Genomic DNA, 23699 nt, shown 5'->3' with positions numbered 1-23699 from the left:
AGAAGGCAAGCATGATAGACCAACTGATGGACAGATAGGTGGACAGTAGGGCAGACTGATTGACAAACTTCGTTCTTGCTCATCTATTCAGTGTAACAATGAGAAGGCAAGCATGATAGACCAACTGATGGACAGCTAGGTGGACAGTAGGGCAGACTGATTGACAAACTTCGTTTATGCTCATCTATTCAGTGTAACAATGAGAAGGCAAGCATGATAGACCAACTGATGGACATATAGGTGGACAGTAGGGCAGACTGATTGACAAACTTCGTTTATGCTCATCTATTCAGTGTAACAATGAGAAGGCAAGCATGATAGACCAACTGATGGACAGATAGGTGGACCGTAGGGCAGACTGATTGAAAACTTCGTTTATGCTCATCTATTCAGTGTAACAATGAGAAGGCAAGCATGATAGACCAACTGATGGACAGATAGGTGGAGAGTAGGGCAGACTGATTGAAAACTTCGTTCATGCTCATCTATTCAGTGTAACAATGAGAAGGCAAAATGATAGACCAACTGATGGACAGATAGGTGGACAGTAGGGCAGACTATTGAAAACTTCGTTCATGCTCATCTATTCAGTGTAACAATGAGAAGGCAAACATGATAGACCAACTGATGGACAGATAGGTGGACAGTAGGGCAGACTGATTGAGAAACTTCGTTCATGCTCATCTATTCAGTGTAACAATGAGAAGGCAAGCATGATAGACCAACTGATGGACAGATAGGTGGACAGTAGGGCAGACTGATTGAGAAACTTCGTTCATGCTCATCTATTCAGTGTAACAATGAGAAGGCAAGCATGATAGACCAACTGATGGACAGATAGGTGGACAGTAGGGCAGACTGATTGAGAAACTTCGTTCATGCTCATCTATTCAGTGTAACTATGAGAAGGCAAACATGATTGAGCAACTGATGGACAGATAGGTGGACAGTAGGGCAGACTGATTGAGAAACTTCGTTCATGCTCATCTATTCAGTGTAACTATGAGAAGGCAAACATGATTGAGCAACTGATGGACAGATAGGTGGACAGTAAGGAAGACTGATTGAGAAACTTCGTTCATGCTCATCTATTCAGTGTAACTATGAGAAGGCAAACATGATTGAGCAACTGATGGACAGATAGGTGGACAGTAAGGAAGACTGATTGACAAACTTCGTTCATGCTCATCTATTCAGTGTAACAATGAGAAGGCAAACATGATTGAGCAACTGATGGACAGATAGGTGGACAGTAAGGAAGACTGATTGACAAACTTCGTTCATGCTCATCTATTCAGTGTAACATGAGAAGGCAAACATGATTGAGCAACTGATGGACAGATAGGTGGACAGTAGGGCAGACTGATTGACAAACTTCGTTCATGCACATCTATTCATAACTATTTACCCTTATACTTGATTTAACTGAAAAAACTTCAACAAAGTAGGAGTAATAATGACAAGTCTGACAGGTGCACTGAAACAGCCACCCTGACAATCCATCACAATGGCCCCCTGTATACCCATTTTAATTGAAATATTTTCAAATCTGTAGATGAAATTGAAATAAAGATACGTGTACAGACACACTGGCAGACATACAAGCATGCAGCAGAACAGAGGTTACCAGACATACAGAAATGCAGGTAAATGGAGGGACAACTATCGTTCCACCTTGCTTTGTCGATAGGCAACTAATAATGGTAAGGACTTGAGAGAGAGAGAGAGAGAGAGAGAGAGAGAGAGAGAGAGAGAGAGAGAGAGAGAGAGAGAGATTCTGATTTAAGTTTCAGTTTTCTCAAAATCATTCGGTTCCCATGTCTGTTGAGCCGTGAAAAACTGCGGATGGATACTAAGAAGGTTTACCACGCATCTTATATACTTTCATCTGAAATTCATTTTACTTTATGATGAAACATTCCAAAGCTACTTCCCCAGACTTAAAAAAACGACGTATTTTATTGTTGACGGGATGTGAGTGCTTTGAATTCTATAAAAGACGAAAACTAAAAAAGAAGAAAAAAAAAAGTAAAAATTCACGTCTCGAGAAAATATTACAGAATATCCGTTCCTATCATACATTTCCATCCGACTACCGCAACAAAAGGAAGCTGGTGATATGTGAAAGAGAGAGAGAGAGAGAGAGAGAGAGAGAGAGAGAGAGAGAGAGAGAGAGAGAGAGAGAGAGAGAGAGAGAGAGAACACTATAACTGTTCTGCTTGGTGACATGTTGCGTCTATCTATTACCTTGGAATTATTCTACCTTTCCCGTCATACCTCACATAAACAATGAGAAATAATATCTATCCCTGCTGTAGTGAATAACGCCTACCCTGTTCAATTGTAAAATATGAACGCTACGTACTAACCGACTCTGACAGCCTGTGTACAGTTAACAAACAACAAACATTCATTACTTTACAAAAAGTCGATGCCGTAAATTGTGAGGGTTGCTGTGGCCTGATTGGTCACGGCTCTGCCAGATGTTTGCCAGATAGGGGGTTGAGTAACGCTCAGACTTGTTAGTGCCTTTAGTGTCTGCAACCTTATCATCCTTGTGAGCTAAGGATGGGGGATTTGGGAGATGTTGGGGGAGCCTATAGATCTATCTGCTGAGTCATCAGGAGCCATTACCTGGTCCTCCTTGGTCCTAATTAGGGTGGAGGTTGGGCTTGGGTGCTGATTAAATGTATATAAGGTCAGTCTCTAGGGCATTGTCCTGCTTGATAAGGCAATGTCCCTATCTCTTGCCTCTGCCATTCATGAGCGGCCTTTAAACATATTGTTTTGATAATGTTCTCTCAATATTTGTCCTTTATTTGCTTAACAAGGCGATGTCCCCACTACATGAATTTTCTATCATGCTAAACAAAAGAACAATTTCTTTTTGCACGACTGCTGTTTATCGTGAAATCCTACATTGAAAAGATAATTATTCTTTGAGAATGCATCTGCATTAATGTCATGCCAACAACGTCTCTGCAATCTTGTTAACTTGTTTACACTTTCCGTAAAATCTCAAGATTTCACCGAGCTTTAGACATCGCCCTTTAGATTTCGAGCTAATCATCTGAAGTTTAGTGACTGAATCCATTAGTCTTCGCACACGATAATCTCTGAACATCCTCTACGCGTTGTTATGAAAGGACATGATAATAGTTTAATGAATTCAGCAAGAAACTAAAAATGCTTTTCTGAACATTTTATTCTTGGAATATGTGAAAATGTTGAAATGTTATATCGTTTGTGAAAAGGTGAGTAACCTTTCTCCTGTCATTTTTATTGAGGAATAAAAATCATGCATAATTCTAAAAAACACAATCAAGTACCAGTTGCCGATCTTTACACCCAAGTTAAATAATGTGATAAGAAATTTAGATTACGTGCTCTGTCTGATTATAATATATTAAGGACAGACCGGGTTCTGTAATAACAAAGTCTACTCTGGCTTTAGCATTCACTGGTGGAAAAAAAGACAATTTATTCATTCTAATCAATTTTGAATACACCAATCCTTTCAGAAAGAAAGGAAAGAATTTGAACTCATGCACGCAGACCACATTACTTTGATTCCCGCTGAAGCGTAGTTAATAACTTAAAAAATCACTACAGTTAATTCATGAAAAAAAAAATTGTATGATAAAAGACATTGAAAAATACAGTAATAGTATCTCTCATTCTAAACAATAATATACAAATGAAAATAATGCTTCAACTGGACAAAAAATGGTTGTTTTGATCTATTCTACTTTTTTTTTTTTTTTTTAGTAATTGGCTAGATCTTACCTAAACCTAAAACAGGAATGTGAAACTTGAATACCTAACGCCTATTACACAGAAGTTGGCCAAAACAAAAGCCAAAGTTAAAAAATAACTAGTCTTGGAAACCTTATTTAAGTTTTGTTGGCAGATTACACGATTAATTTAAATTACGCCACGTTAACATTATATCTAGACTAGTTTACTATGTAATTAATTTTTTTTATGGTATGAACGTAGGTTTTAGCATTAATAATAAAGTATGAAATGAGTGTGAGAGTTTTCTTTACTAAGGGATCATTGGCAGCTGCATTTTTTTCTCTTAACCCAAATTACGGCAAATGGTAGATTTCCAGAAAATACTAATATTGATATAATAATAATGAACAAAATCTACAGTAATGCGACTGTATATATGTATTGAAATATATTTTACATATTTTAATCTTTAGTACATTGATATCGAAATGTACGTTAACCTTGCTATTTTTCTTTATTTCCAATCCCATGCTATCATGAGTGATTTATTAGAATAATAATAATAATAACAATAATAATAATAATAATAATAATAATAATAATAATAATAATAATGATAATAATAATAATTATTATTATCATTATTGTACACCAGGCAATTTTGTGGAAAGTCTTGCATTATTATGCAATTCCTTTTAAATATGTAAATTTGATTAATTAAGTCTGTTCATGAGCATAGTGAGTGCAAAGTTAATGTTAGTGGAGTCCTATCAAATGAATTTCCAGTGAACAGCGGAGTACTTCAAGGGAATGTGTTATCACCTATGTTGTTTATCCTCCTCATGGATTTTGTAATGTTGGAGATAGTGGAGAAGGATTAGACTGGATTGGTAATAGGAAATTAGCTGACCTAGAGTATGCTGATGACGTCCTTATTAGCAGAACACCTCAGGTTTTGTAATGCTTGCTTACCAGAATGCATAAAATATTATAGGAGGTTGGGCTCAAGATATATAGAAGAAAGACAGAGATGATGAGAGCGAAATATGCAATGGAAGATGAAATATAAAAAGGAAAAATGATTAATGAGGTAGAATCATTTACATGTTTAGGGAACTATGATCTCCAATACGAGGTATTTAGAATTAGAGTTTATTCAAAGATTGATAAAAGCAAATCAGACAATGGCTAGGTTGAGTAAAATTTGGAAATTAAATCACCTGAAATTACATATTAAATTGAGGCTATACATCAGTTTAGTGAGATCTGTTTTACTGTATAGACATGAGTCATGGTATGACAATGAAACAATATCCAACAGATTTTGTAAATTTGAGAACAAAGCCCTCAGAAGAATATTGGAGTTAAATGGCAGGACAGGCTTAGAAATGAAAATATAAGAGATTACTCGAGTGCCATATGTGGATGAGATCATTGTGAGGGGTACATGTAGATGGTTTGGGCATACTCTTCGCACTCCCAGAGAGAGATTAGTTCACCAAACATTTTAACTGGGCTCCAAGATGTACTAAAAGAGTTGGAAGACCCAGGCCTACATGGCTGAGGACTATGAAGCGTGGTCGGAGATGGTGAATGGAGAAGCATTGAATTAAAAGCTCAAGAAAGAGAAGACTGGCGAAATCTAATCGAGGACCTTTGCGTCAATAGGTGTGGGAAAAGATGACATCGATGATTATTATTACTATCCAAGCTACAATCCTGGCTGAACAACAGGATTCTACAAGTCCAAAGACTCCAATAAGGATAGCTGACCACTGCTGAAGAAAATAGAGAAATAAGGAATAAACTATATATTAGAAATAAAAAATATATACTGTATTTAAGATCATTAACAAAATGAGAATATATCATATATAAACTATGAAATGAGCTTTTTCAACCTTTTCAACAGAAAAGCTTTTGTAACAAGTTTGAACATCTGAAGTTCTATGATTCAACTTAGCAGATTAGGAAGATCATTCATAATTTGGTCAAGCTGGAATAAAACTTCCTAGAATACTGTGTAGTATTGTGGTACTGAATCTTATGATGGAGAAGGTAAGACTGTTAGAATTAATTGTACACCCAGTACTACGTGCAGGGCGGTAGAGTCTGGGATGGTCTGAATGCAAAGGCTGTTCAGAATTATGAAAAATCTTATGTAACATGGACAAAAAACTAACTGAATGACAGTGCCAAAAATTAACATCCAGATCAGTGATTAGGAATTTAATTGAACGTAAGTGTTTTTTTTTTTAAACAAATTAATATGAGATTCAGCAACTGAAGACCACAAAGGAAAAGAATACTCAAAATATGTTAGAATGAAAGAATTAAAACATTGTGAATTTCTCAATATGATATTTTTTGTGCAACTGAAGAAACAGACCGGATATGTTTCTCAAGAGTAAAGTTGCAATCAAGAATCCCACTTAAAATTTCAAATGAGTTGTATATAGTTTGAGAAATTGTCAATGCAAACACCAGGTTGTTGATGAGCCACAATTGACCTACTACCAACCATACTTTTGAGATTTGTAAGGGTTCAGCTCCTCCCACCCCCCTCGACCCATAATTTGCACCATGCACTAAATTTAGCTAGATCTCTGTTAAGGGACTGAGCAACCACATGTCTACATTAAAGAGATTAAATTTATGCAAAGAGGGTAGCCTCATCTGCTATGTAACAAGTATGAAAAGTAAAGGGCCAAGAACACAACCCTGAGGAACACCAGATATTACATTCCTATATTCACTAGGGTGCCCATCAACAACTACACTTTGCAATATATTACTTAAAAACTCAATAATTATACTAATAAATGACCCATCTACTCTCATCTGTTTTTAAGTCTTACAAAAAGGGCTTCATGATTAACCAGGTCAAATGCAGTAATAAAATCATGGCTATTCATACAAACTTTCTAACAGACCACAATCAAGGGAATTCTGTACAGCTCTGGAAATTGTAAGAAGGGTATCACATGCTACAAAAGTCAAATTGCAAACCTTCAACACACCTATTTAGACATTTTACCAAAAAACTCAAAAACTTTAGGTATGAGTTATGGAAATTGGGCAATAATCAGTTCCATTAGAGCTACCACAAACATATGTGCCTAATAGAATGACATTGCTAATTTTCCAAGTGCAAAAAGAAGCTCTTCTTGCTGAATTGCATAAATTAAAAGACTGCTTAGGATAAAAGAAATCTGCTATCTTTATAAAACACAAGGGAAAATGTCATTTAGATATACACCTCCATAAGTATCAAGGTCCAGTAAAAGTGCTTTAATTTCACAGGTTCAAAAAAACTAAACTATTATGTTTACGAAAATCACAATTATTTAAAAGAAATTTGTATTTTTTCTAACTATATGAACCTGAACCCTTTATTAGGAGTAAGCTTTTAACAAAGCTGGATAATGTTGTTGAAACTTTTACCAGGTGACATTATTTACTGCCAGATGGCAGGTAGCCAAGCATGCCTAACAAGGCACTGAGCTCCCCCTTTGATCTTAAACATAGGACTTTTGGGGTGGTTGAGGCAGGAAGCGTAACTTAAAAACTCAGATTTTCATTGTTAGGAAAAATACAAATTACTTGAATTTTTCTTTAGATTTGTTCCTACATGAATACAATCCTACTGTAGTCTCCTAATAGGAGACTTATCTTTAGGAGGGAGGACGTACTTATAACCAACTTGTTAGATTACTTTCCCTGGAAATGTCAAGGTGATTTGATCCTGTACAGGAGCAAAAGTTGTGACTCTTATCAACCTTCTAACGACCTGTACATGAAGATGAGACAAGTGTTAGTCTAGATCACTACCAGGGACTGATTGACTGTTATGGAAGAACCTATATCTATGGAGGATATGCTGTCTACAGTAAATATATGGTCATTGTGAGAACATGGGTTCATACATTCATCCATCCATTCCTTGTCCGGAAGCAACAGGGAACTATTTCTAGAAAAAAATATATTGCTAAGAAAAGTTTCTCGATCATGTGGTTCAATTGCATCTATCCTCCAATCCAGTAAATAACGGATTGACTGCTACACCCCCCCCCCCAAAAAAATGGAAGAAAGAAGAGTTAAAAAGATCAGTTAATCATACCTCTTATTCTAAGAGACTTAGATTTCGACCACTAATTAGACAAGATGTTTCTTGTCACATGAAGGAGGTTCTGTCATTACCTGAAGCTTGTATTAAAAAATTGTGCCCCAGACAGGTTCTCCCTTAGAGCTAGGATCAACCTGATATGTCAGACTTCAAGCAGGTGAACACGGGATGGTCCTTTCATCTCCTTGCCTGCAGGAAAAAGCATGTCTGATTGTTCCACAAAGGCAAAAAGACACAGGGTTCTATGATCTTTTCCCTTATTCCTTCTATTGCTGTGAGAGGAATTGTAGTGTCCTTCCAGAACAGGAAGGCAAATTATCCTGATCCCCGCTAGTCACTACCTGTAGGGAAAAGATGAAAAAGGCCTTGAAGTCATGAGCGGCTGGGTTCTAGGTCCTCAGCACAAGCTCCTGAACTGAGGTGATGAAGATCCTCTATCTTTCAGGATGACTTATGACACAGGTAAAATTAAGTTGTTTCCTACTTTTTTTTGTTAGGACTAAGTTAGCCAAGGGCAGTCTGCAGGGTTTGAGCAGGATTACATGAGAGGCCTACAAACTCATAAGATATTACCTAAAGCTTGAGCTCCCTAGGAGCTCCTCAAGGGTCTTGTCAATTTTCGCAGAGTCCAGACCTAAGATAGAGGAGCTTTCCAGATGAAGGACAATAGAGAACAGCTGATCAGGATGCCATTCGGTATGTGGTTGTTTGAAAGCAATCAGGGTCAAATCAAACCTTGCTGTTGTTGACTGAATATTGAGTGATTGACAAAACAAGAAATTGTGCAGAAAGGAAGAAGCATATAAAATTCCTATGGATGTTGGAAAGCGTCCTTGAATGCTTCCGATGGACTGGGACAGAGGAGCAGAAACCTTGTCCAACTAATGGCGAGCGGTTGGGCGATGGTAAAAACCAGAAGCAGGTAGCCATCATGCCACACAATGATATAGGGCAGGGTGGTCCAACTACAGGCCCGCAAGCCAAATGTGGCCCGCGAGGGGCTTTTTTGTGGCCCTCCAACACTGACCTAGTTATGCAGTGTGATTTAATGTGTCGAAACCTTACTGGCCCTAAAATGATCCCTCCTGAATACTACTGTAAATAAATAAAAAAAATGAAAATAATGAAAAACTATTAAAATTACACATTTCAGTAGAATTTCAGTACTCTCTCTCTCTCTCTCTCTCTCTCTCTCTCTCTCTCTCTCTCCAAACCATGCGTTCAATACAAATGTTTAATTTACTTTTGACGGTAGGTAGAGTAATAATAATAACAATAACCAATATAAATGTAACAAGATTAAGGAAAACCCCGTGAATAGAATGGGGATGGAACTCCTGATCTTTCGAATAGTTTTCAGCTTGCCTCTGTTTTACAGTTAGGCACTATTATTCATAACGACTTTCCATATTGAGTCAAAATAAGAAATGAAAGTGCTCTGATATGAACAGAACATACGATATGAAGTGGGAAGAAGAATATTGTGTGGCATCAAAGAGGTTCTGTTCTTAAGGAATATGTTCGAAGGCATTGTGAGACATCGCCCAAGGAAAAGTATGCTCAATTTGTGGGAAAATCACGAAGTGGTATATTGAATATCTTGATGGGCAAACATCAACAGCAAATGCATGGGCTACATAACTTCTGAAAACCACAAACAGGTAGTCTTACTGCTTTATAAAAAGTTACTTTGGTGCTTATAAGAAATAGAAAATCATTTAGGAGTGGAGAATTAATAAAGCAGTGTGCAGTAAAAATGGACAAGAGTTTGCTGAAGAAAAATTACCGGGTAGTAAAGAAATTTGAAAGTGTGTCATTTTCTTACCAAAGAGTTGTAGAAAGAGTGAATGAATTTGATCAGCATGTTTCCATGGAACTTGAAAATATAATGAAGCATCGCAAGTAGTTTTTATTGGATTTACATGACAGCACTGGTGTAAGTGACACAAGTCAGTTACTCATATTTGCCGGCACCATTGTAGAAGATTTTGTGGTACACGAAGAACTTGTCAAGATGCAGTCATTGAATGCTGATAGCAGTGGTTCTGATATATGTGCATATATATGATAAATTTTTGCACATTTCTTTCTTCGTGGCTGAGTGGTATGGTCACTGGCATACAGGTATCCTGGACCAGGGTTAAAATCCCGGCCGGTCTGATACTATAGTCTTTGGGTGATTCCGCCTGGGTCTCTGATCCCGAGGTCGTTAAGAGAATCCAGACTTTAATGTATTAATATATATGACTTATTTGATATACATATATATATATACATATATATATGTATATATATATACATATATATATATGTAGCCTATATATATAGAGAGAATTCAGACTTTAATGTATTAATATATATGGCTTATTTGATATACATATATATATGTATATATATACATATATACAGTATATATATATATATATATATATATATATATATATATATATATATATACACACACATTTCCCTCAAATCCGTGGTCAATGAATATGGAGGGTTTAAAATGTGTTCCTGCATTATAAGTGATAGTACAGAAGCTATGGTTGGCAGTAATATGGGGTTAGTTGGCCATTTAAAGAAAAATGGAGTGCATTGCATCATACTGCACTGCATTATTCACCAGGAGGCCTTATGAAGCAAAATATTGCAGATGAATGATGCCATGACAAGTATTGTCAGTATTGTGAACTTAATCAGAGGCGTGTTTCCCAGTTAGTAGGACATATTGATTCTCTTCGTAAAAAGCTGCAACTTTTCAGTGAATGCTTAAACAAGAATGATCTAACACACTTGCCTTCTTGTCATGAATTGAATAGAAATAATGGAACATACTCCTCATCTTTTTTTTTGGGGGGGGGGGAAAACTTGAAGGGATATAGTGTGAATTTGAGAAAAGATATATGAATGTATGTGTATATATATATATATATATATATATATATATATATATATATATATATATACATATATATATATATATATATATATATATATATATATATGGTTGTGGCTGTAGATTTACTTTGATTGTACAGTATTTTGAAGTTAAACAGGAATAGAACTGTGTAAGGTTCTATTTTTTCTTATTTTATGATTAGAAATTATTACTAAATACTAGTAACTGAGTTGTTTATAACTTTTTTTTCTCTTTTTGTATATCATATGTACTTTAATTATGATTTGAAGTTAAATATTAACAGAACTATAAAAGCTTTGAATTTGTAATTTTTACCAGATATTTTTTTGTCTTGCTTCGGAAAAAAATATACATATACAAATAAGTATGGGGGGAAAATCTTATGGCACGGTGTGTAAACTCTTCAAGTGCATCTACATACTTGGTAAACAAATCATTTATATAAAGGAAATGAATCCTATCCCCTTGGGGGAAGGTGCTCCCCTTCAGTTGCTGCACCAGGAATTATAATTCTAATATTAATTTTATTTTTTGGCCCTTGGCATGGAAAAGGTTGGACCACCCTGATATAGGGAGTCTTGCCTGGGCAAAAGTTGCAAACAGCCCAACCTTGTAGATTTCCAAGAGTGCACCTACTTGTACGTGAGACGAGCCCTTTCCGTTTATGTAAGTCATGAACGGAAGCATGTCATTCCTCAATGTTAAAAAGTAATTTACTAAATTCACCTACAGAGCAGTACACACCTTTCTTCTTTGGATCATACAAGAAAGATAGGAAACAAGTGGGGGTCCGATCCCTTCTCAAATATGTCTGCGGACAGCAGGCTCTGCAGAGGAAGGGAGTTCCTGCATAGAAAATTGTCTTGCAGCTACCAAGGTAGATTGTACAGAATTAATGCAACAACAAACCAGAAAAAAAGAAAATGCTGGTTGCTGACTAGTAAAGCTTCAAGAAGTATTGGAACGACCATCGGGAGCTGCCCGTGAGGAACTAGCCTCTCTGATAGCAAGAGAAGTCTCATTACCAACACATAAATGAGCTCGAAGACTTTAGTAATCGTGAAGATATCTGCCTTCATTGATAACAGACTAAAGTCGGGTGTCATAGTGTCAATGATTCTCTTGACACTCATCGAGGAATCTGCTGAGATATTCACCAGCTGATCATCGAACAAAACGGGGTGATCCCCTGAGGTAAAAGAGATGAACGAGCATTAGCTGGTTTCCTCCGATAAGAGGACTGCTCCTGGCTCTCCTGTTTTTTTAGGCTAAGTGGTCCCAAGTACCTTAATCTCGGGGTAGCGAATGAAAGAGCGTGGCACATCGCAACTTGCAACAGCATCACGCAAGTGCTTGTCCTAGGTTGGAGAGGATCCTTGCTGATAATCATGTGAGCACAATGTAGCTTCTTGGTGCTTGTATGAGTGCTGAGATAGGACCTGAGAAATCACCTGCTCTAATCCCTATTGTGCGGACTGGATCAGGGTGCTAATTTACAAAGTCATGGAAGCTGGATTGGCAAAGATGTGGACATGGTTGGGAGTTTCTGTGGACTTCATTGCTAGAGGCATCAAAGATCAGTAGAGAATTAATTAACTGTAGGTGCAAAAAGGATGCAAGTCCTCCTACTGGGATTGCAAAGAGAAGTCACTTATATTCACTAAGTTGTATTTGTGTGCTGGTGTACATAGACAATGCATATGTGTACAAGGATATAGAATTGTAGTAATCCATTATAATTTTGTTATAACTTATGATTAGATTCTTACGAACATCACTACATGTAACTGCCATTAAAGAACAAATATTACATATGAATAAACCTGTTTTTGCAATGGACGTATACCAAATCTGAAGCTCCCATTATGTTTATACTAATACATGTGATTGCATATAAAGAGTCATTGTGAAAACTGTAACACCTCATTTTGATATTTCAATTTGTGTAAAATATAATTGCAATTTTAGTCCTCGTTAATTAAGTTTCTTCTTTAAAAAGACCTTAATGTAATCATATTCCTTTGTTAAAAGGTCAACAGCTTCAGCTACTGTAAAACTCACTTTGAAACACAGTTGATGACTACGTGTGATACAACAATTACTTTGCACTTAAATTCTGAAGTAATATGTTGGGTATATATCATGCAAAATATGATACATGTCAGCATCTATTTAAAACATCTGATGTTTCCGGCACTCCTTTTATAACATAGATTTACATTAGATTTATTTGGGGGAAATGCTACTTGGTCTGCTATAAGCTGACTTTTCGGTATATTCAGACAGTAGCATCTAGTCTATTATCACTGGGAGCTATATTTCAAAAGAGAGTGAAAAATATTGATTAGAATCAAAGTTTAGTCTTTTCCATAACAAAAGGAATATTTCCATTGATCGCAATCTGGGGGCACTATAATGGTGTTTCTATATCCAGAATGATTTGTAATTATCCTATATACAACTGTGCCAAATATCAAATTTGTTTCCTAAAGTGCATATACATAAATAATTATGGTGCAAAGCCAATGGATTACCAATTTATCACCATGCTTATACATTCAAACCCTACAATTTTGTTCAGAGTACGTGACATGAAGAGTGAACATTTGAGATTCAACGCACTTCAAAATGATTAATCGCAAAAGGTCAAACGTGAATGCCAAAAAGTAATATAAGAATTATATTTTTACCTTCTATTTTTCCTGATGTGAATAATACATATTGGCAATATTACATTAAGCAAAGCTACAAGAATTTACCACTTTCTGCTGTTGAGAAAGAGTTAAAGTAATCTAAATTCAAATCATGCATTGATGCTGCAACAAGAAATTTCTGCAAATAAAAATCAAGAAAATATTCGTTTAGTGCTTCCAAATCAAGTGAATGATAAATTTGTAATTTCTTTATGTGTTATCACTTCTGTAAATATTAGTTGCAAAACAAGATATTATAAAGACAAAGCTACTGTTTTCCTGGTACTTGGGAGCTCAATTAGACTTCTTTAAAATCTACCTTTGTTCACTGATACTACATTACATTTTACTGGTTTGTGTCCAGCACTACCTACGAACAACTAAGAAAAGGAATGTGAATTTATATTAAAAAAAATTGAGCGGAAAGACTTCGGACATTTCAGCGACATATAATCAAAATATATGAACTTTTGTCAAAATGTATAATTAGCTTTTCACATTTAATAGCCGTTCGCCGATTCTCCTCTTACTGAAAACATTATTGTTTTGTTTGTCCGCAATTATTTGCAATAAACAGACATGAAATATATAGATAAAAAAAAAAATAAACCCAGTAGCGTTAATACCGGATTTTATAAGTCTATGATTATACCAAGATTTCAAATTATTCTATTATATAATTTACAATACAAGGTTTCTGAAAACATCTTCAAATACATACTTTCCCTTTTTTAATTTGTAGTTCTTTTGTTTGATACTTAAAATCTATTTTTCTAATTTTCAACTCACTACTACATGAAATGTCTTTACTTATCAGCAGATATTTCTCTTTTTGCTATCCTCATACATTAATTCAGTTTCAACGCCCAAGAAAAGGAAAATTAATGGATAGCTTCCATAAAAAGGGAGGTTGATTTTTGTTGTTGTGACTGGACATCAAATCTGCCGATAACTTCCCATGAAATTTGAGTAACAAAGTTGAAAAATCTACAAAATTAGTACATCGCTTATCCTTTGGAGCAACTGACCTGAAATCTTCAGAGTATCTTTTAGGCTTAAGAAGCATTAGCCAAATCTCATTTTTAGTTCCAGTTCTATCTTTGAATTTTGTATCCTTATAATCAGAACCTTATCTATATTCTGTATCGCATTCTATCATACTTATCTAGGGTTAAATCTCCAGTCTTTGATTAGTAACGTTTGGAAAACCCTCCTCCATAACTTTTACAATATACTACGAAATCAACATTGCAATCTAAAAAAAAAAAGGGCTAGGATGGCCGATATGCCTTGTTGATAAGTTGATTCTCATTTTCTAGATAACAACGCATACACAAGAGGTAAGTCCAATCATTTGAACTGGCACATGTATTCAAGTTGATAAAACAGACTATTGCTATTCCATTGTCTGTATCTCTTTAGCTTTGTTTTTCATCGTTTTCATCTTTTTCTATTTAATGAGTGCTGAAATGATCTATCCGGGTGTGCAGAGTCCTTCATCACGTATAGTTTTACACAATCAGCATAGATTACAAATGACATTCGAATACATATATCAGTGTTTTCCATCCACATCATGATCACCAGATTTACTTAAAAATAAACTTTCACATCATGGTCGATTTGGACTATTGCGTAGTCATACTTTTACTTCAAAAAAAAAAAATCTACCTCACATTGGGATCGAACACAGGACTCTTCGAATGAAGAGGCACCACCAAGCTACAAGAGCCATCCCCATAGGGGAGTAGCACCATCAGTACACCTCATGAGGTGCACAGTAGGCATTACTAGAGGTTCTTTGCAGGCTGAAGCATCCCTTTTGCCCTACTGCGATCTCACTCAAAAATATATTTTTCCTACGACAAAATCCGTTTTACCTAGTTCCCTTATCGATTTTGCAGCTCAATCGCATTTTTAATTTTGACTTCCTAGTGCAACTGCAGGAGTTTCCCCAGTTGCATTTCCACGATGAATGACCTCCCTGGCTTCAACACAAACCAGCCTTTAAAAATTCCAAGGTCTTCACCCATAAGAAATCATTGTGAAGATATGGGTTATGCCGACATGAACATCAAGGATTTCCGAATACTATATAAGAGTAATAGTGAAAAGGGAAATAAGATTAGCGGTGTTTATGAAGATCACCCATAATTGAACCAGGACGTATTTAGTTTTTACCTAAAATTCTAACTTATTTATAATATACATATTGTATAGGGTATTACTTTTTTCATTCTTATATAAATTTTCTTGTCAAAAAACTATTTGATGATGAACACAGTGATTTTTCGTTACGCTTTACGTCGAAAATGAAATAAATTGTTTAAGAAAGCAATATTTCTAACAATGTTTTGGTTCTGAAATTTTCATCACCATAACCTTCATCATCATATCCTCCTACGCATATTGACGCAAAGTGACTCAGTTAGATTTCGCTAGTCGTCTCTATCTTGAACTTTTAAATCAATGCTTCTCCATTCATCATCTATTCCACGCTTCATAGTCCTAAGCCATGTAGGCCTTGGTCTTCCAACTCTAGTGCCTTGTGGAGCCCAGTTGAAAATTTGGTGAGCTAATCTCTCTTGGGGAGTGCAAAGAGCATCTACTAGTCACCATGATCTCATCCACATATGGCACTCGAGTAATCTCTCTTATAGTTTCATTATATGGATTTGAAATTACATTGCTTAACCAATGTAGTCCTGATTAAGAATCACGTAAAATTTTATTCAAAACACGTGTCGACACCAAATATTGAATGCAAAATCGTAAATGCAGTTTTCGCGGTAGGTAGTAGGTTGGCCAGGGCACCAGTCACTCGTTGAGATACTACCGCTAGCGAGTTATTTGGTACTTTGACTGGCCAGACAGTACTGCATTGGATCCCTCTCTCTGGTTATTATTATTACTTACCAAGCTACAACCCTAGTTGGAAAAGCAGGATGCTATAAGCCAAGGGCCTCCAACAGGATAAAGTGAGGAAAGGAAATGAAGAAATGAGAGAAGTAATTAAAACAGAATATATCAAGAACAGTAACAACATTAAAATAAATATGTCATATATAATCTATAAAAGCTTTAACAAAATAAGAGGAAGATAAATAGATAGAATAGTGTGCCAGAATGTAACCTCAAGCAAGAGAACTCTACCCCAAGACAGTGTAAGACCAGGGTATAGAGGCTATGGCACTACAAAAAAAAAAAAAAAAAAAAAAAAACTAAAGCACAATGGTTTAATTTTGGAGTGTACCCCTAGAATAGCTACTTACCATAACTAAAGAGTCTCTTCTACCCTTACCAAAAGGCAAGTAGCTACTGAACAATTACAGTGCAGTAGTTAACCCCTTGGGTGAAGAAGAATTGTTTGGTACCCTCAGTGTTGTCAGGTGTTTGAGTACAGAGGAGAATCCGTAAAGAATAGACCAGACTATTCGGTGTATGTGTAAGCAAAGGGAAAATGAACCGTAACCAGAGAGAAGGATCCAATGTAGTACTGTCTGGCCAGTCAAAGGACCCACCAACTCTCTAGCTCATTTTGTCTTTGCCTACACAAACACCGAATAGTCTGGCCTATTCTTTCCACATTCTCCTCTATCCTCACACACATGACAACACTGAGAGTACCAAACAATTCTTCTTTGGACAAGGGGTTAACTACTACAATGTAATTGTTCAGTGGCTACTTTCCTCTTGGTGAGGGTAGAAGAGAATCTTTAGCTAAGGTAATCAGCTCTTCTAACAGAAAGACACTCCAAAAGGTCGAGTGTACCCTCAAGCAAGAGAATTCAAACCAAAGATAGTGGAATACCATGGTACAAAGGCTATGGCACTACCCAAGACTAGAGAGCAATGGTATGATTTTGGAGTGCCCTTCTAGAAGAGCTGCTTACCATAACTAAAGCGTCTCTTCTACCCATACCAAGAGGAAAGTAGCCACTTAACGATAACAGTGCAGTAGTTAACCCCTTGATAGAAGAAGAATTGTTTAGTAATCAGTGTTGTCAGGTGTATGAGGACAGGGAAGAATCTGTAAAGATTAGGCCAGACTTATTTCTCTTCCTCTTGTTGTTTTGAAGTTTTTATAGTTTATTTATAAAAAATTCTAATTTAATGTTGTTAATGTTCTTAAAATGTCCTATTTTGATTGGTTATTAATTACCTTGTAGTTGATTTATTTCCTTTCCTCACTGGTATATTGTTCCTTATTGGAGCCCTTGGGATTATAGCATCCTGCTTTTCCAACTAGGGTTTTAACTTGGGTTGTAATAATAATAATAATAATAATAATAATAATAATAATAATAATATCATCCTGAAAACTATCTGAAGCTCAGTTTGTCTGGAGTGAGGCTGTCTTCTATTTTTTTACGCCAATAGGATAATGTTAAAATTAATTTCAAACGTAAAGTAGCATGCCCAAGTACCATATATATATATATATATATATATATATATATATATATATATATATATATATATATATATATATACAATGTATATGCATGTATATATACTAACACTATACACATGTAACTATGATAATGCATATGTCTTTATTTACATATATGTTTGCATATGTGTATGTATGTACTGTACACATATATCTATGTATATAGTTTACACACATACACACACATATATATATATATATATATATATATATATATATATATATATATATATATATATATATATATATATATACATACGTGTGTGCGTGTGTGTAAACTATATAGCCTACGTAGATGTGTACATAATGCACATTTACAAATATATATGCAAATAAAGACGTATGCATCATCATAGTTACATAAATATCTACGTATCTTACCTTTACTGGGTAAGACTTGAAATCTGAGTTTTATGTACCATTCTTAAGCTTTTATCTTTCTCAACTAATTGAAGATTATAATTTTATTCCAACTATGCTGCATCCATTCTCTTGTAACCCATCAACTCATGCTTCAGGCCAATGTTCCCCTAGTCCTATGGTACTATTATTATGATCATTACGGTACTTTTTAAGCTACAGCCTTAGTTGGAAAAGCAAGATGCTATAAGCCCAAGGGCTCCAACAGAAAAAATAGCCAAGAGAAGAAAGGAAATAAGGAAAAAACTACAAGAGAAGTAATGAACAATTTAAATAGTTTGAGAAGAGTAACAACATTAAAATAAATCTTTCATATATAAACTATAAAAACGTCAAAAGACATGAGAAAGAGAAATAAGATAGAATAATGTGCCCGAGTGTACCCTCAAGAGAACTCTACCCAAGGACAGTGGAAGACCATGGTACAGAGGCCACGGTAATACCCAGGAATAGAGAACAATGGTTTGATTTCAGTGTCCTCATGGAAGATTGATTGATCTGAGGTTTTCTGGCATTCTGACATCTAAGGTCATTGACGCCGATCTCATAGAGGAAATTCGTACCATAGCTAAAAACACTCTTCTACCCTTACCAAGAGGAAAGTAGCCACTGAACAACACAGTTCAGTAGTTAACCCTTTGAGCGAAGAATTGTTTGGTAATCTCAGTGTTGTTAGGTATATGAGGGCAGAGGAGAATGGAAAGAATATGCCAGACTATTCGGGGTATGTGTAAGCAAAGAAAAAATTAGCCGTAACCAGAGAGAATGACCCAATGCAGTACTGTCTGGCCAATCAAATACCCCAATAGCTCTCTAGCGGTAGTATCTCAACGGCTGACTGGTGCCCTGGCCAACCTACTAGAAATCCTCTACTCTTCCAAGATCTGCCTATCTATCACAATTCTCAGCTCCTCTACCGTCACCATTTTCTCTTGCTTTAATTTTCGGTTAACGAAGATCTGTTCCATACAGATTTTGCAGTTCATGCCACATCCTGTGACAATATGCGTTACATTTGATACACAGAGCATATTCATCATCACACCCCTCTCGCTACATAGCCATTAAATCTTTTCCTTTGCGTCCTCAATTGTCACTATCATTTCTACGCTGATTTTCATTTATATCTTCTTCATTCTACTCTTGCATATTTCAAACATTTTCGCCGCCTTAATGAAATTCTACCATCAACAAGAGGTCTGCTGTATAAAGTATGACCCACTTTCCTAACTACTTTGCAGTTTTCTCCATTAATACTACAAACAGCAATGGAATAAGCACTGACACTGAATCACGATTAAGCCGTTTGATACACATAATGCTCACTAGTCAACTCACCCATAACCAGGCCAGCTCTGCAAGTCATGTTTGACTCAGTTCTCTGGTTAATCTCCGACCTTTTAATAATAAAACCTAATTCACCGTATTCTAGCGCTTCCAGGCTTTCAAAGGACATTCTAATCTTAGGGAGAGGGAACCAGGAGGATATTTTCTAGCCCTCTTTGAGAAAAGGTGTAAGAATATTGAAAGTACAAACACACGCACGCAAGCACACACGCAACACATACACACATATATATATATATATATATATATATATATATATATATATATACATACATATATATATATATATATATATATATGTATATATATAAAACTTATTCATCAGAAAATTAGACCCCTGCTAAATCTTTAGAGCATAACCTAGATACAATTTAGAGAGCTGCGGAAAAAAATGATGGGAATAACACTAAGAGACAAAAAGAATAAAAAAATAAAGAAAAAAAGGCAACAAGGATGCGAGAGCTAACTAAAACAGATGATATTCTAACAATATGTAAGAAAACGAAATGGGCATGTACAGGACATATAATGAGCAGACAATAGATGAACAATAAGAATAATAGAATGGGTATGTAAGATTGTGAAAGAAGCAAGACGATGGATTGACGAACTAAGAAAGTCTGCGGGTGTGGCCTGGCATAGATAGGACCATAATCAGACGCAAGTGTAAGGATATGTCTGAGGCCTTTGTTCTGCAGTGGAGTAGTAACGGCTGATGATGATGATGATATAATATAGTTGTTTGTGTTAGAGAGCATTTTACACTTAACACATTAGAGTACGACTGCAGTTCCGGTATATTAATATTAACATTAATATTAACAACAATAACGGTTAAAATGCGTTTTAACAGTTATTTTTATCTAAAATGTAAACTTGTATTTCTATATCACGGCCTAAAAAAGAATTACAGCTTTAAAACTTTCGCAGGAGATTAGCAAGGATATATGCAGTATGACCATATTAGCAGACAGAAACATTAATAAATATTAAGCAAAACGACGAAAGTGTACATACACACATTATATATATATATATATATATATATATATATATATATATATATATATATATATATATATATAGGCCTATCTATATATATGCTTATCTATATATATATATATATATATATAGAGAGAGAGAGAGAGAGAGAGAGAGAGAGAGAGAGAGAGAGAAGATAGTCATATATATAGATAGGCCTATGTGTATATATATATATATATATATATATATATATATATATATATATATATGTGTGTGTGTGTGTGTGTGTGTTTGTATGTGTAATCATGGAATATTAAGTTAACAAAGACAACTATAAACTAATATTGACAAACTGATCGATGCCAACATCAATGGCACCAAAAAGGCTCCCATTATGCCACCCAAAATCAAAATCTGCGAAAAGCTATCTCTTGAACATACTGTTTCAAAAGATGAATTATTTATATAATGGATGGTTACATTTTTTGTAAGTACATGTCAAGTTTGTAAAACAAAACACAAAAGAAATCATGTTATAAAACGAAATTATTTAGACCTTGTGACGGACGAGTACCATTTTAGTTCAATTATAGGAAGCACATCAAAAGATACCGAGAAACATAGCAGCTGACTTGAAGCCAAAGAGTAAAATTATACCAGAAAATGCTCTAATGTGAAAGCTCATTTAGACCTAGCTTAATTAAAGCATTTTCACACGTGAAAAAAATGGTTAATAATTAGCTAATATAATACCTGCAACGCTTTACAGTCATTTTCAACACAGATAACCATTCAACCAAAATTCCTTATCTAAGATTACCTGGCCATTCCGGCCTGACACACGCTCTGGCAAATCGGCAATCTTTTAACATTGACATATGGATAATTTGATAAAAGTATCAATCGGGGCTGAAGCTGTGACACCGGCGGGAACGGTTTCCTCTATAAACAGGCCTTTTCCTTACTTCAGGGAAGATTCAACATGATTTTAACTACGTAATATATATACTACTACCGTTTTTATTATAAACGATTATCGATGAAAACGTTATGCTTACAGGATAATAGCAAGTTTTTCGTGGATTTCAGTTAAAAAGACTGCATCTTACGACCAATAGAACTAGCTAGTGCTAATACTCACAATTTTTTTTTATTACAACAATCAAAATATATTAATACTAACATATTAAACAGAACTCTAATAACATTAGTCAATCGTTTTTCTACTATACTGATATCAATTATACTTACATTGGTAATGGGTTCTCCCCATGCAACTGTACCAATATTTCATTGCAAAATGACGAGCATTGGCTTTCAGTACTGCAACCGCCACTAACGTCTAAATTCTAAAAGATCAAAGCCATTGCTAGAAAAACAATCCCCGTGAAACAGTATCCTAATGCAGACAGCAAATCAATTCACATAAAAGTAGACTATTGCTGACTTCAGAACAATTACTTGATTAACTAACTGGGCGTATGATTCAGGGAATACCAAAAGATTGTTTCTAGCATCACCCGCTCAAAAAGGAGAAAAATCGTTCAATCATATATATATATATATATATATATATATATATATATATATAATGTATATACATACACATTTCTCTTTTCGTCCTTATTAGTCCCACTTTATACAGGATCGGCCGATAGAGCCAACTTCATTTATCGCTATTCCTATTCCTTTCTTGCATCATCTTTTCCCAGGCTCATATCTCTCGCCATATATATATATATATATATATATATATATATATATATATATATATATATATATATATATATATATATATATATATATATATATATATATATCCTTTGACTGGCCAGACAGTACTACATTGGATCCTTGTCTCAGGTTACGGTTCTTTCTCTTTGCCTACACATACACCAAATAGTCTGGCGTATCCTTTACAGATTCTCCTCTGTCCTCATACACCTGACAACACCGAGATTACCAAACAATTCTTCTTCACCCAAGGGGTTAACTACTGCACTGTAATTGTTCAGTGGCTACTTTCCTCTTGGTAAGGGTAGAAGAGACTCCTTAGCTATTCTAGAAGGGCACTCCAAATTCAAAACATTGTTCTCTAGTCTTGGATAGTGCCATAGCCTCTGTACCATGGTCTTCCACTGTCTTGGGTTAGTTCTCTTGCTTGAGGGTATACTTTGGCACACTATTCTGTCTAATTTCTTTCTCTTGTTTTGTTAAAGTATCTATAGTTTATATAGGAAATATTTGTTTTAATGTTGTTACCGTTCTTAAAATATTTTGTTTTTCCTTTTGTTTTCTTTCCTTACAGGGCTATCTTCCTTGTTGGGGCCCCTGGGCTTTTAGCATTCTGCTTTTCCAACTAGGGTTGTAGCTTAGCAATTAATAATAATAATATTTACTATAGGCCTATGTTTTAGTATCCTTTGGAGAAGATGGATCAAAAGTGCATAACCTTTCAATTTTCAGTTTCTCAAAAAGTCTTTAGGGGCGAGGTTGCTGTGTTTTTAAAGCCATGACAATAACTACCCAAGTTTCAGTAGCATACCTTAAGTGGTCATTAGCCAAGCAAGTGGGTCTGTTCGTTTTCCTCTCTTTCTCTTTTACTTTTCCTGATCCCTTGCCAATCATTCGAGATTTTGGCTCTTACATACCCAAGGAGGTCGCGAACAAAATAAGTCTTACCTCAATTAAGTATTTACCAATAAATATATTATCAAGAGAGATAGTCAAATATATAGAAAAGAGCATGCTTACCTTTTCACATCATTTTGTAGCTTTTGTAGTTTCTTTCCATTACCAAATGCACTTGAAGAAATTTGTTACCTCGCTAGGACAATAAACAATATTCTGTTCATAAACAACACGAACTAAAGGGGGGAAACTATAACAGTAAAAAAAATCAAAACAAAATTTGAAGGATTCTAGCTTCAGGGCAGAGAACGGACAGAATGTGTAACTGGGGAGACGCACCCGGAGTGTGTTACTTTCTTCACGTCTGGGAGGATACTGATTCAGCAG

At 35.4% G+C, this 23699-nt stretch overlaps 1 protein-coding gene across 2 annotated transcripts in view; it reads right to left on the bottom strand.

Moving 5' to 3' along the window:
- LOC137622218 (glycine receptor subunit alpha-4-like) overlaps positions 1–23699 on the bottom strand; it is a 300662-nt gene extending 276963 nt beyond the window's left edge. For both annotated transcript variants that reach the window (XM_068352710.1, XM_068352702.1), the window contains exon 1: positions 23436–23699. The gene's annotated coding sequence lies outside the window, so the exon portion shown is untranslated. The remainder of the gene's footprint in view (positions 1–23435) is intronic.

This window comes from Palaemon carinicauda, chromosome 2 (assembly GCF_036898095.1).
Source record: "Palaemon carinicauda isolate YSFRI2023 chromosome 2, ASM3689809v2, whole genome shotgun sequence".
NCBI classification, from domain to species: domain Eukaryota; kingdom Metazoa; phylum Arthropoda; class Malacostraca; order Decapoda; family Palaemonidae; genus Palaemon; species Palaemon carinicauda.
Note: the sequence above shows the minus strand (reverse complement) of the source record. Positions and strands in the feature narration are given on the sequence as shown.